Below are 11,246 nucleotides of genomic sequence, written 5' to 3' on the forward strand. Positions count from 1 at the left end.
AGTAAAAGAAGCACTTGAAGAGGACGAATATCTTCCTGTGGAGAGTATCGTCTCGTTACTTCCATTGATGCTTAAGAAACATATGAAGCGCCATCTCTTCTTGGCTACACTAAAGAAAGTAAGTTCCTAATGTCCTATCTCTCTCAATTTCTCCATATGCATAGCTCTATATAGCATTCTATAAACTTGTGGCAGTAGATGGTTTTTCGAATTAACTAGTTAACGACATTGTTCTAAAAATTCCCGCCAAGCGCTGCCTAGACCCCGTCTAGGCGCTAGGCAATTGGCCACCGTCCCGATTAATGCCTAGGCGTTTGAAAATTAAAAAGGATGCCTAGACCTGCTGAGGTGCTCGCCTAGCTCGCCTAGACACCTGCCTAGGTTGCGACTCACTTAGATAGAAAATAGATAACTTTCCTTTTGCATTTTGTTATTTTCAATAAATTGTAAGAGACTTATTGAACACTTAAAAAACACACATTATATATTTGCTCCCCAGGTTTTCATTATGTTCCAATACTTCATAATATATTTGTCATTTTATTTTCTAGTTTATGATGAAATTATATATATTTTAAGTATAAACAGACACTTATTTACATGAAATACAATAGATTTACTTAAATCTGCCTAGTCTGCCTAGGCGCCCGCCTAGCCGCGAAGGCGCTAGGCTCAGCCCACCCCTCGACTAGTGCCTAGCGTCTTTTAGAACCTTAGTTAACGAATTTGAGCTATTGTATAGATAGGAGCATGAATTCCTTTTGAGTTCTTTGGCGTGCTTTCGTGAGTGTACTGTTGATTATCATCTGTCTCAGTAAAATGATGTTGCTTATTGGATCTTATCGATGTATTCTTAAGTTTCTAATTACATGTATGAATTAACCCCAGTTGCCAGGGCTTGAAAACAAAGACAGACAAGTGTTGGATGCAATCATGGAGCATCTTGAGCCAGTTAACTATGTTGATGGTAGCTGTATTATTCGAGAGGGGGCGCCACTGGATAAGATGCTTTTCGTCACGCAGGGCAGTGTACTTACCTACAAGACTAGTGGTATCGGCGGAGGAAGTGGCTCGTCAAGCATTATACGTCCTGCAAAACGTGATTTTTATGGATAAGAAATGATAGGTTGGGCGGCGACATCTACCTCCTTTTCCGACTTACCGATCTCAACCAAAACTGTAAAGTCCCACGCTAAAGTTTAAGTCTTTGTTCTCCTGACCGACCATTTACAGCTTGTGGTCTCTAAATTCCCGACGCAGTTCAACACAGAGCTCCCCCAACCAGCGGATAGTACTCTTGATATAAACGATAGTGGCGTTTCTGAGGTTGCTTGAATTATTGTCCAAACTGGAAAATCTTTGCTAGGCCCATTAGTTATCTGTAACTAATAACCAGATTTTTAATTCAAAATAACTACATATTTGAAAGGAAAATACGTTTACGCTATGATTAATGTTAGGATACTAAATTTAGTTTGCAAATTTTGTCTACAAATTTAGTCCCTAGCATTACCCTTACACTATTGGTTGACGAGAAGTTTCGAACTACTTTTCAAGTTTCAAGAATTTAAAAGTCATCTCCTTTCCTCAACATTAGCAAAACATAAGAACCTCTGTCAGGTTCAACTTAGGATCCCTCTATCACCGTACATTATATGGAGTAAAATAAAGAATCTCATCTTGAGTGCCTCTGAAAACGCTTTCGAGTGTTTGGAAATGATTACGACCATGTTGGTTTTACAATGCGTGTGTTTGATGTATGAAGGTACACCATAAGACTGGTCGACACACAAACAAAAGCTATAATAAAATTTATAATTTATCATAACAGTTATGACCTTTCTATAAGTGATGTATCTTAGACCAACCAATAGAAGTTACAACTCTCTGAAAATGGTATAATCCATGTATGTTAAAACAGGATTCATTCCTCTTGAACAAATCATTCAACGTTAAATCAATTCCTCTAGTATGTAAAATCCATTTAAGGCGTATCGAGGAAAGTCTCCAAATTAGCTCAAGAGGAAATACTTCTCCAAATCACCCTTTACGAGAAGTTGCAACTCTGTGAAAATGGTATGATGAATGTCTATAAAATGGGAATATATTCCTTAAGGTAAGACAAGTCAACGGTTTCTACATCCTCCTAGGGGTTTACAACCACCACACCATTTAATATTACGCTTTAGATTTTACTAGAGCGTTAGCCTGCACGTTGCCGCGGGAATAGCAAATGGATAATAAATATTGTATGTAAGTGTTAAACTAAGGGACTAAATGTGTTATAAGCAATGTGAGTAGATTTGTAAAAACAAAGCAGATCAAACCGAAGACACAATCGATTATGATATCAAAACAGCATGAATAAACAAAGACATAATCACATCCGCATTGGAGCAAACAAAATCACAACAAATGAAAACATAAGATATGGTCATACAGTATTCATACAAAAAAAAATAAAGTCATACGATATATGGATCAACAAATGAGAATACAAAATGTTTTTTATTTTTCGTCTCAATCGAATTTCGTCATTAAATTACAACAAATGAAAAGAAAAAACCCCAAAAAGACACAAAAAAATAAAATATGTTTCCAACATATGAAGAAAAGTGTGATGCTTCAATGCAGCAGCAGAGTCGGAATTCGGAGTCCTGTGATTGGTGGCATATTATCTTTGAATTTTGATTCTTTAATTTGACCAGTTTCAAGATTTCGAAACCAATTTGGACTCCTCCTTCCCCTTTAATTACAGAATATGCCCCTAAAAACTCAAGAAATTAGAAACAAACTAAAACATGGGATTGGTGGAGTCCGTACCTTGGAGAGTGCTTAACGAATGCTGCCAGAGTACTTCTCTGAAGAGGTGACGTTCTTCGAAGATTACTCAATACCAATAGCGTCTCCGTCTGTGGGATGAAATAGCAACTGCTAACCCCAGCCCATGTACAGTTTCTTTGGCTTTTACAAAACACTTGCTACATCTACATGTATCCTTCTGTGAACACCATCAAATTAAGATGTAACACAATTAAAAAAACATGAAGTCATTAAATATAGCTTAGATATCTTTCTCAGATTTCAAATTAAGAAGCAAAAAATTCTAAAGTTTTTAGACTCAATATTATGTGCAATGATCCACTGAAGAGTTTTACACATGATTAACAGTTGAGAAAGAAATTATTGAGCTGAAATTCATGTGCTGTAAAAAGTGTGTGCTGAACTACAGGTAAAACATAGGCCAAACATTTACAAACCTGAAAAGAATTGAATAGGAAAAAGATAAATAGTAATCAACTGAAAACCAGAGAGAAAAACTGCTAGAAGGACCATCTTCATTCAGCGATTATAACATGAAAGTATATGTAATTATATGAATGTAAGAGGACTTGGCACCTTACTTCAAAACATCAGATGTGCAAACATTGAAATTTAAATTTTAAAACTCTTAAGCCAAAAATAAAAATAATTACAGTTAACAACCTGGATCGATAGATTCGATACATATCTTTCAATTGCCAAGCTACAAACAAAATGGGGCATAAATCTTGAAACTTTTTAGCCAAAATCAAATTCACTATTTTTCCATAGATCTCCCAAAAAGGAAAAAGAAAAGAACGCAAGTGCAAGCACAAATCTTGTGAAATAATCATGAATATTTTATAAACAATTATATGCAAATTATTACCTAGTTTTTCCCTAAATGCATCTAAGTTACTAATCATTATAAGTGTACTTTTTGGAGGGTTTTAATTTAAGGAATTCAAAGAGAGACCATATAGCTACCTAGCTAGGTTAATTTATAAATATGAAGAAAAATAGATTTGATAAAAGCAATTTATCCTGATTCCAGATTGAAAAAATCGAGAGGAATTGAAATAGACCTCAGCAAGAGTAGTAGTCCTGCAGTTTGTAGAGGGTGTCCATTTCTTGGTTTCTTCAATTTCAAACTCTGATCCACTTGCTCTTGTAACATGTAGACATAAGCAAAAACAAAACCAAAAACAAAAAAAAAATTAACTTTACAACGAGCATTGATACATATTTTTCAATTTCCAAATATCTAACAAAGCGGAATACAAATTTTAAAACTTTTAAGCAAAAAACAGCTGGACTATTTTTCAGTTTAAAAGTCTTTTCAACTATGAAAAAAGATTAATATGAAAGGATATGACAACCAGTTAGTACAATAGTGATACAGAATTGGCTGACCTACATTGTGGTGCATGTATCTTAGGTATGACATTAGTTTTATATGATGAATCCAGTAGCCAATTTAAACATTGAAATTTAAATTTTAAAACTTTTAAGCCAAAAATAAAAATAATTAGAGTTTACAACCTGGGTCAATACATATCTTTCAATTGCCAAGCCACAAATAAAAATAATGTGAACTTTTGATGCAAATTTAAGCTATCCAAGTTCTTCTTATTCCTCACAGCCTAATTTCACAAAACCAATAGTTTTCCTCATGATCGAATAAATGCTCTAATTTCATAAACAATTAAATTACCCCCAACAATAAAGATTGAAAGTTTAGGGCAAATAAGCAAACGGGGAACTGCAAGTGCCGAATTTGGGAAATTGAACAATTAATCCAACTAAAATTCGTTACTTTCAGGGCAATTGAGTACAGAAAAACGCTCAAAAATTTAGGGCAAGTAAGCGAGAGTGAAGGGTTAATTTGGGGAATTGGGGAAGGTGGGCGGCGATACCTGAAAGTCTCCGCAGCAGAGGAGGAAGTCGATGGTGGTGCTGTGAAGCTACGACGACGTCACTTGGGAAGACGCAGAGGGTGGGTCCTGCAACGGATCTGAGAGGGTTCGGTCAGTAACGGTTGTCGGGAGGAGGTGTAAGTGTGGCTGGGTCTAAGTTGGCCGGAGAAGAGGTAGGTTCAACCAGAAGGCTACCAAGGAGCTCATCTCTGTCGGCGATGACATCAACGTACCCCCGTCTGTAATGGGAGTCGAAGAGAGAGATGCAAATGCATACGGGAGGAGGAGGAGGGGGGTGGGGGGGGGGGGGGGCGCTCATTTGGCATAAACTTTTTTTCTTTTTTAAATTAATTTTTTTTATGTGGACAAATTATACTATCAAGTCATCAATTAACATTCAACTTACAGAATTTATAACGGACGCTTGAAATTAAAATAAAATGTTAGTAAAAGTATGCGATTAAAATGTTTCAAAATATTGTAAAATGTTACATTATAAGATTGATATCTTTAAGAGATCAAATCACAATAGGTACATTAATCTTTAATATTATATTCTTATTATATGATGTAGACCATTTAAGGTTGATTTACATCTGAATAATTCCAACATGTCCTACCTAACTACACTAGTGCATGGGATGTGGCAGTTTGAAGAGTACATTGGGATTGATTATCAAGATTCAGTTATGCAAATCCAGCCGTCCAATGAGTTGTCCTTTTTTAAATATTGTTTAATATATAATATATATTGCTCTAATGATTTAGAGCAACTCCAGCGTTGGAGCCCTTCCCCCAGGCAATACACTATTCAATCCATCTAATGAACAGTAATTGCCCTTAATGAACAATAAATAGCCCTGGCAATAGCATTTGCATCTTTACCGTTACACTTCAATAGCCCTGGCAATAGGCAATAAAATATTAGTATTTTTTTTATTTATAAAATAATACAAAATAATTTTAATTGTAATATCGGATAAGATTTTTAATCGTTCTCGTTGCGCCACGTGTCATTATCCGAAGTATTATTAAATAATACAAAATAATTTTATTTGTAATTTTGGATAAGATTTTTAATCGTTGTCGTTACACCACTTGTCATAAAATCCTAAAAGACAATTATTGGGGATGGATTTCCGATAAATTTTTTAATCGTACTCGTTATGCCACATGTCATTATCTGAAAATACAATTATTGGTGATGAATTTCTGATAAGATTATTAACCAATCACGTCGCGCCACGTGTCATAATCTGTTCACAATCTTTGAGGATAGATTTCCATCAGATTTGTAACAAATAACGGCATGCCACGTGTTATAATCTGTTCACAATCTTTGAGGATAGATTTCCATCAGATTTGTAACGAATGACGGCATGCCACGTGGCATTATTTACAACCTAATCCTTTCTGAATCCTCTATATAATCCACCATCCATCCTCACAAATCTCACACCAATTTTCTCAAGATCTCTATCATTATTCATAGTTTCTGCTTCCTTATTCACAAAAATCTGTATCATTATTCATAGTTTCTGTTTCTTTCTTACAATGTCTTTTTCTTCCTCAAGGATGATGTGGGAACTCGATCAGGAAGAGGAAGAATTGTTTAACGAATCAGAAGCAATGTTCAATCACCAGGGGGCAAGAAATGAGAGGGAAGAGGATGAGGGGCGTAAAAGGAGAGATGACGAACTAAGAATGGGCAGAGCCTCACATTCCCGTCGAGTCATCCAAGGAGGGGCTCAGATCTGTAAGCCCAGCCGTTCTGGAAACCTTGATAGAAGCAGGCAAAGACGAGGTATGGAACTCTTGGATGATTATTTTGTTCCTAATAGTGCATTCCCTGATACGTACTTTAGACGTCGTTTTAGAATGGAACGACATTTGTTCAACAAAATCATGATTGTTGTTTGCAACCATGATTCTTACTTCGTGCAAAAGAAAGATGCTTTTGGTGCTATAGGTCTACTGCCTGAGCAAAAAATTACTGCTGCCTTGCGGATGCTTGCATATGGAGCATCTGCAGACCAAGTGGATGAGATAACGAGGATGGGGAAATCAACCATTCTTGAGTCCCTGATGAGATTTTGCGGAGCAATCGAATCTATCTACACCGCTGAGTACCTCCGCAAACCTACAAATATGGACTTGGAACGACTGTTGAAGAAGGCGGAGATGCGTGGCTTTCCTGGGATGATTGGAAGCATTGATTGTATGCATTGGACGTGGAAAAACTGTCCAAGTACATGGCAAGGCGCTTACGGGGACAGAAAAGGAGCAATAAGTATCATTCTGGAGGCGGTGGCATCTTTTGATACATGGATTTGACATGCCTTTTTCAGGGTCCTGGGAGCTCAAAATGACATCAACGTCCTTACCTAATCTCCAGTGTTCAACGATGTCCTGCAAGGAAAGGCACCAAAAGTGACGTATGAGGTCAACAGACCTATGTACAACGGGCCATACTATCTAGCTGACGGCATTTACCCGCGATGGTCAATATTTGTCAAAACAGTGCCACGTCCGCGGAGTGCAAAGGAAAAACACTTTGCAAGCTGTCAAGAGGGGTGCAGGAAGGATGTGGAACGTTGTTTCGGTATCCTCCAAGCTCGCTGGGCGATCGTCAGAGGTGCTGCAAGATTGTTTGATGTAGAGTCGCTTCGATCCATCATGATGACGTGCATCATTCTTCACAACATGATTGTGGAAGATGAGTACGATTATGAAGCCGTTGATGAATATGAGCCAGACACGATAAACAATTCAAGAACACGTATATATTGTGCTCATGACGCCACCGATGAGCCCGTGCAACATGAGCCATTACAAAGGGATGGACATTACAATGAAAGACTCATTCAACGATATACTGCATTTCAAATGCTAGACATGCACAATGCCCGACAAATTGACTTGATGGAGCACCAGTGGGCATTGAAACAAGCTGAAGATAATTAAGTTCATTTTGTGTGTTTTTTTGAATTTGGTATGTTTATATTATTTTATTTGGTGTGTTTTATTATTTGGTATGTTTATGTAATTTTTTTAGTGAGTTTTTAATTATTTCGTATGCTTATGTAATTTTATTTGGTGTGTTTTTGTCATTTCAATAAATATACTCTTAGTATAAATAACTTACCAAATTAATTTGAATGAATATTCAATAAATTGGAAACAACATAAATAATACAAACAATAAATAATAAATTACAACCCAAAATGATTGGAAAATTATGGGCTCCGATTACAAAAAGTATTTTATTCATCATCACTTAACCAATTTGTGTGCTAGGATGATCTTCTCTTGTGGTGCTAGGACCACCTTGGCTTGCTATCGCTTCTCTTACACGCCTCCTTCGCACCACGTCCGCTTTCTCTAACTTTCAAAAAAATTTGGAATTTGGAGACTTCCCTTCTAAAGACTTCCCTTTCTTGCCTAAGTAGCTCTCTTTCTCTCTCATTACCTGAAATTCTCTCTCAATAGCTGCAGCTTTTGCGTCATCTCTAGCCTTATCACCCTCATATTTCACCAGTTCCCTCACCAAAGTTAATTCACCTTGGCGAGTAAGTTCTTCCATGAACTTTGCATAATCATTCTTGGAAGCACTCCCTTTTCTTTTTGAAGCCTTCTTATCTTGAGGCCTAATTGGATAACGGGTCGAATCCGACGCTTGTTCAGGGAGGGGCGTTTCGGGCACTTCTTCTGCATCATCTTCATCAACATGCAAGACATGATCGGGTGTAGAGTGTAAAAGGCTGCTGTTTATGTGCACTTCTGGACCGACTGGCACAACTCTAAATTTAGGACAATCTTTGACAATATTCCAACATTCCCACCTGTTGAATGATTTATTTTTGCTTTTGGTTTTGGCAGCGTACCAAGCTTGTGCTTGAAGTTCCTACACAATGAAAATAAGTAACAAATAAATAATACAAATAAATAATTATAATGAAAATAAGTAACAAATAAATAATAGAAACAATAAATAATAAATTATGTAGGTAACAAATAAATAATACAAAAAATAAATAATAAATTATGACGGTAACAAATAAATAATACAAACAATAAATAATAAATTTTGTAGATAACAAATAAATGATACGAACAATAAATAATAAATTATGTAGGTAACAAATAAATAATACAAACAAATAATTATAATGTAAATTTGGATATCAAATAAATAATATATTGTTACCTGATCCGAGTAATTTTCCCCACTTCGAATATTACTACTAGCTTGTGCTAAGACGTCTCTCCACGTACTAAACGATTGGCTAAGTAATTTCCAACGACTAGACATTGATTCTTTGGTTCTTTTCCCACCAATTTTCTTGAGAAAATTGGTATGAATAAGAATCCACATCTCTCGCAACTGCATCTCATTACCCGTAAGTGAACTATGAGTAACTTCAACCCAGTTAGTACACAACGCAACATCTTCAATAAGCAACCAATTCGTACCTGCACCAGTGGTCATTTTGTTGAAAAAAAAAGGATTCAAACTTTGAGACAAAGAAAGGAATGTGATTGAAAGTAGTTGAGAAAATATGAAATTGTTGTGTAAGGTAGATGATAATGAGAAGGTATTTATAGAAAAGTAAAAACAATTTTTTTTACAATTTTTTTCAGATTTTTCAGATTTTTTTTTTTATTTTTTTTTGAATTTTTTACAATTTGTTTTAAATTTTTATTCAATTAATTAATCTCTGCCGTTGGATATTAAAAAATTTGAATTCCAACACTCCAGATTGTGCCACGTGTCACAACGGTAACTTTTCTTAATTTTAAAACTATTTTTTCTTTTATTTTTTTATTTATAAAGCATATTAATATCCACCGTTGATCTCAGATGGAACGGTGGATATTAAATAAGACTTTTTTATTTTTTTTGACGGTTAAAATCAAACGGTCCAAATTAAATAACCGTTGAGATCTAACGGACCGTGGGAAGCCACGTGGCTTCCCAACGGTAACTGACAAAGGTTTTTTTTCTTTCTGATTTTGTGTCAGCGACGCGCCCCCACGCGGGAGTGAGGTGCACGCGCCTGACACAAAAAAATTAATATTGCCTGATGCCAGGCTGACGTCAGCGCTGACGTCACATGACCTCAGCCTCTCGGGCTGGCAATTCCCCACGGGCCCGGAACTCGGGCCTCCACCTTCGGTCGGGCTAGCCCACGCTGGAGCTGATCCACTGGCCCTCGGACCCTTGTTCTGTCCACTGTCCCCCGAGCTATAGCCCACGCTGGGCTTGCTCTTATGCAGTTCTTTTGCTTCAAATCTCAACACTAGTAACACCTATGCATTGGAAACCGTCTTTGTAATTTATATTTCCATCAGTGGCCTGCTACTATTCATATATCTGACTGGACATTTGCAGTTCAGTGATGAGTTATATTTTGTGTATCTTTTTTTTTTTTTTGAGTAGTTTCTACATATATGCATATAAATTTCAGGATTTAATAAATTCAATTTCAAACCTCCATGTTGTGGTGTAGACATAAATGCAGGCAATTAGCAGAACATCTCAGATTTGGCAGCGGATGCAAGTCGCAGATCCACAAATAGATTTCATGTTATCTGAATCTGGTCTCCATGGAGAGATAGAGTTTGCGATTTGGAGGTTAGTAATAGAAGCACTTGAAGATGACGAAGACACATACGAAGCGGTATCACTTCTCGGCTACACTAGAGGAAGTAAGTTCCTAATGTCTCATCTCTCTTAATTTCTCCATATACATAGCTCTATACAGCGCTCTATAAACTTGTGGCAATAGATGGTTTTTCGGATAATCTAGTTAACGAATTCAAGCTATTGTATAGATAGGAGCATGAACTCCTCTTTCAGTTCTTTTGTCGTGCTTTCGTGAGTGCACTTTTGAACAGTTGATTATCATCCGTTTTAGTAAAGGAACTTGCTGCATTATTGGATCTTATCGATGTATTTATAAGTTTCTAATTACATGTGTGAATTAACCCCAGTTGCCAGGGCTTGAGAATAAATTAAGACAGAAGTGTTGAATTCAATCATTAAGGATCTTGAGCCAGTTAACTATGGTGATGGTATCTATATTATTCGAGAGGGGGAACCACTAGATAGGATGATTTTCCTCACGCAGGGCATTGCACTTGCTTACAAGAATGGAACTACTGGTGGCGTAAGTGGCTCGTCAAGCACTACACATCTTGGGAAAGGTGATGTTTACGGAAAAAAAACTTTGTGATTGGGCGGCAACATCTTTCTGCTTACCCATCTTAGACAAAATTGTCCAAGTCCCACGAAAAAGTTGAAGTCTTTGCAATCCGGGCTGCCAAATTACAGCGTATTGTCTCTAAATCCACGACGCATTTCAACACAGAGCTCCCCCACCTAGCGGATAGTAGTCATGGCGAAACTCGTCTGGAAATACACTAATATGGAATTTCTTATGGAATTTCTTAGGTTGGATGAATTATTGTGCAAACTGGCAAATTTGAAGTACCACTTGCTAGGTCTATTAGTTATCTGTAACTAA

General features: G+C 36.7%; 1 long non-coding RNA gene across 1 annotated transcript; it reads right to left on the reverse strand.

Annotated features, from left to right (window-relative positions):
- Window positions 1–2,475: 2,475 nt before the first annotated feature.
- Window positions 2,476–5,008, reverse strand: LOC125472361. The gene is made up of 3 exons (XR_007254289.1): window positions 4,719–5,008; window positions 3,888–3,969; window positions 2,476–3,001 (listed from the first exon to the last, which is right to left on the reverse strand). It is a non-coding gene; the product is annotated as an uncharacterized LOC125472361 (long non-coding RNA).
- Between the last annotated feature and the right edge of the window lie 6,238 nt (window positions 5,009–11,246).

The sequence above is a fragment of a genome, unplaced genomic scaffold (genome assembly GCF_019419815.1).
Source record: "Pyrus x bretschneideri cultivar Hongxiangsu unplaced genomic scaffold, Pyrus_bretschneideri_v1 Contig11, whole genome shotgun sequence".
Taxonomy (NCBI): Eukaryota; Viridiplantae; Streptophyta; class Magnoliopsida; order Rosales; family Rosaceae; genus Pyrus; species Pyrus x bretschneideri.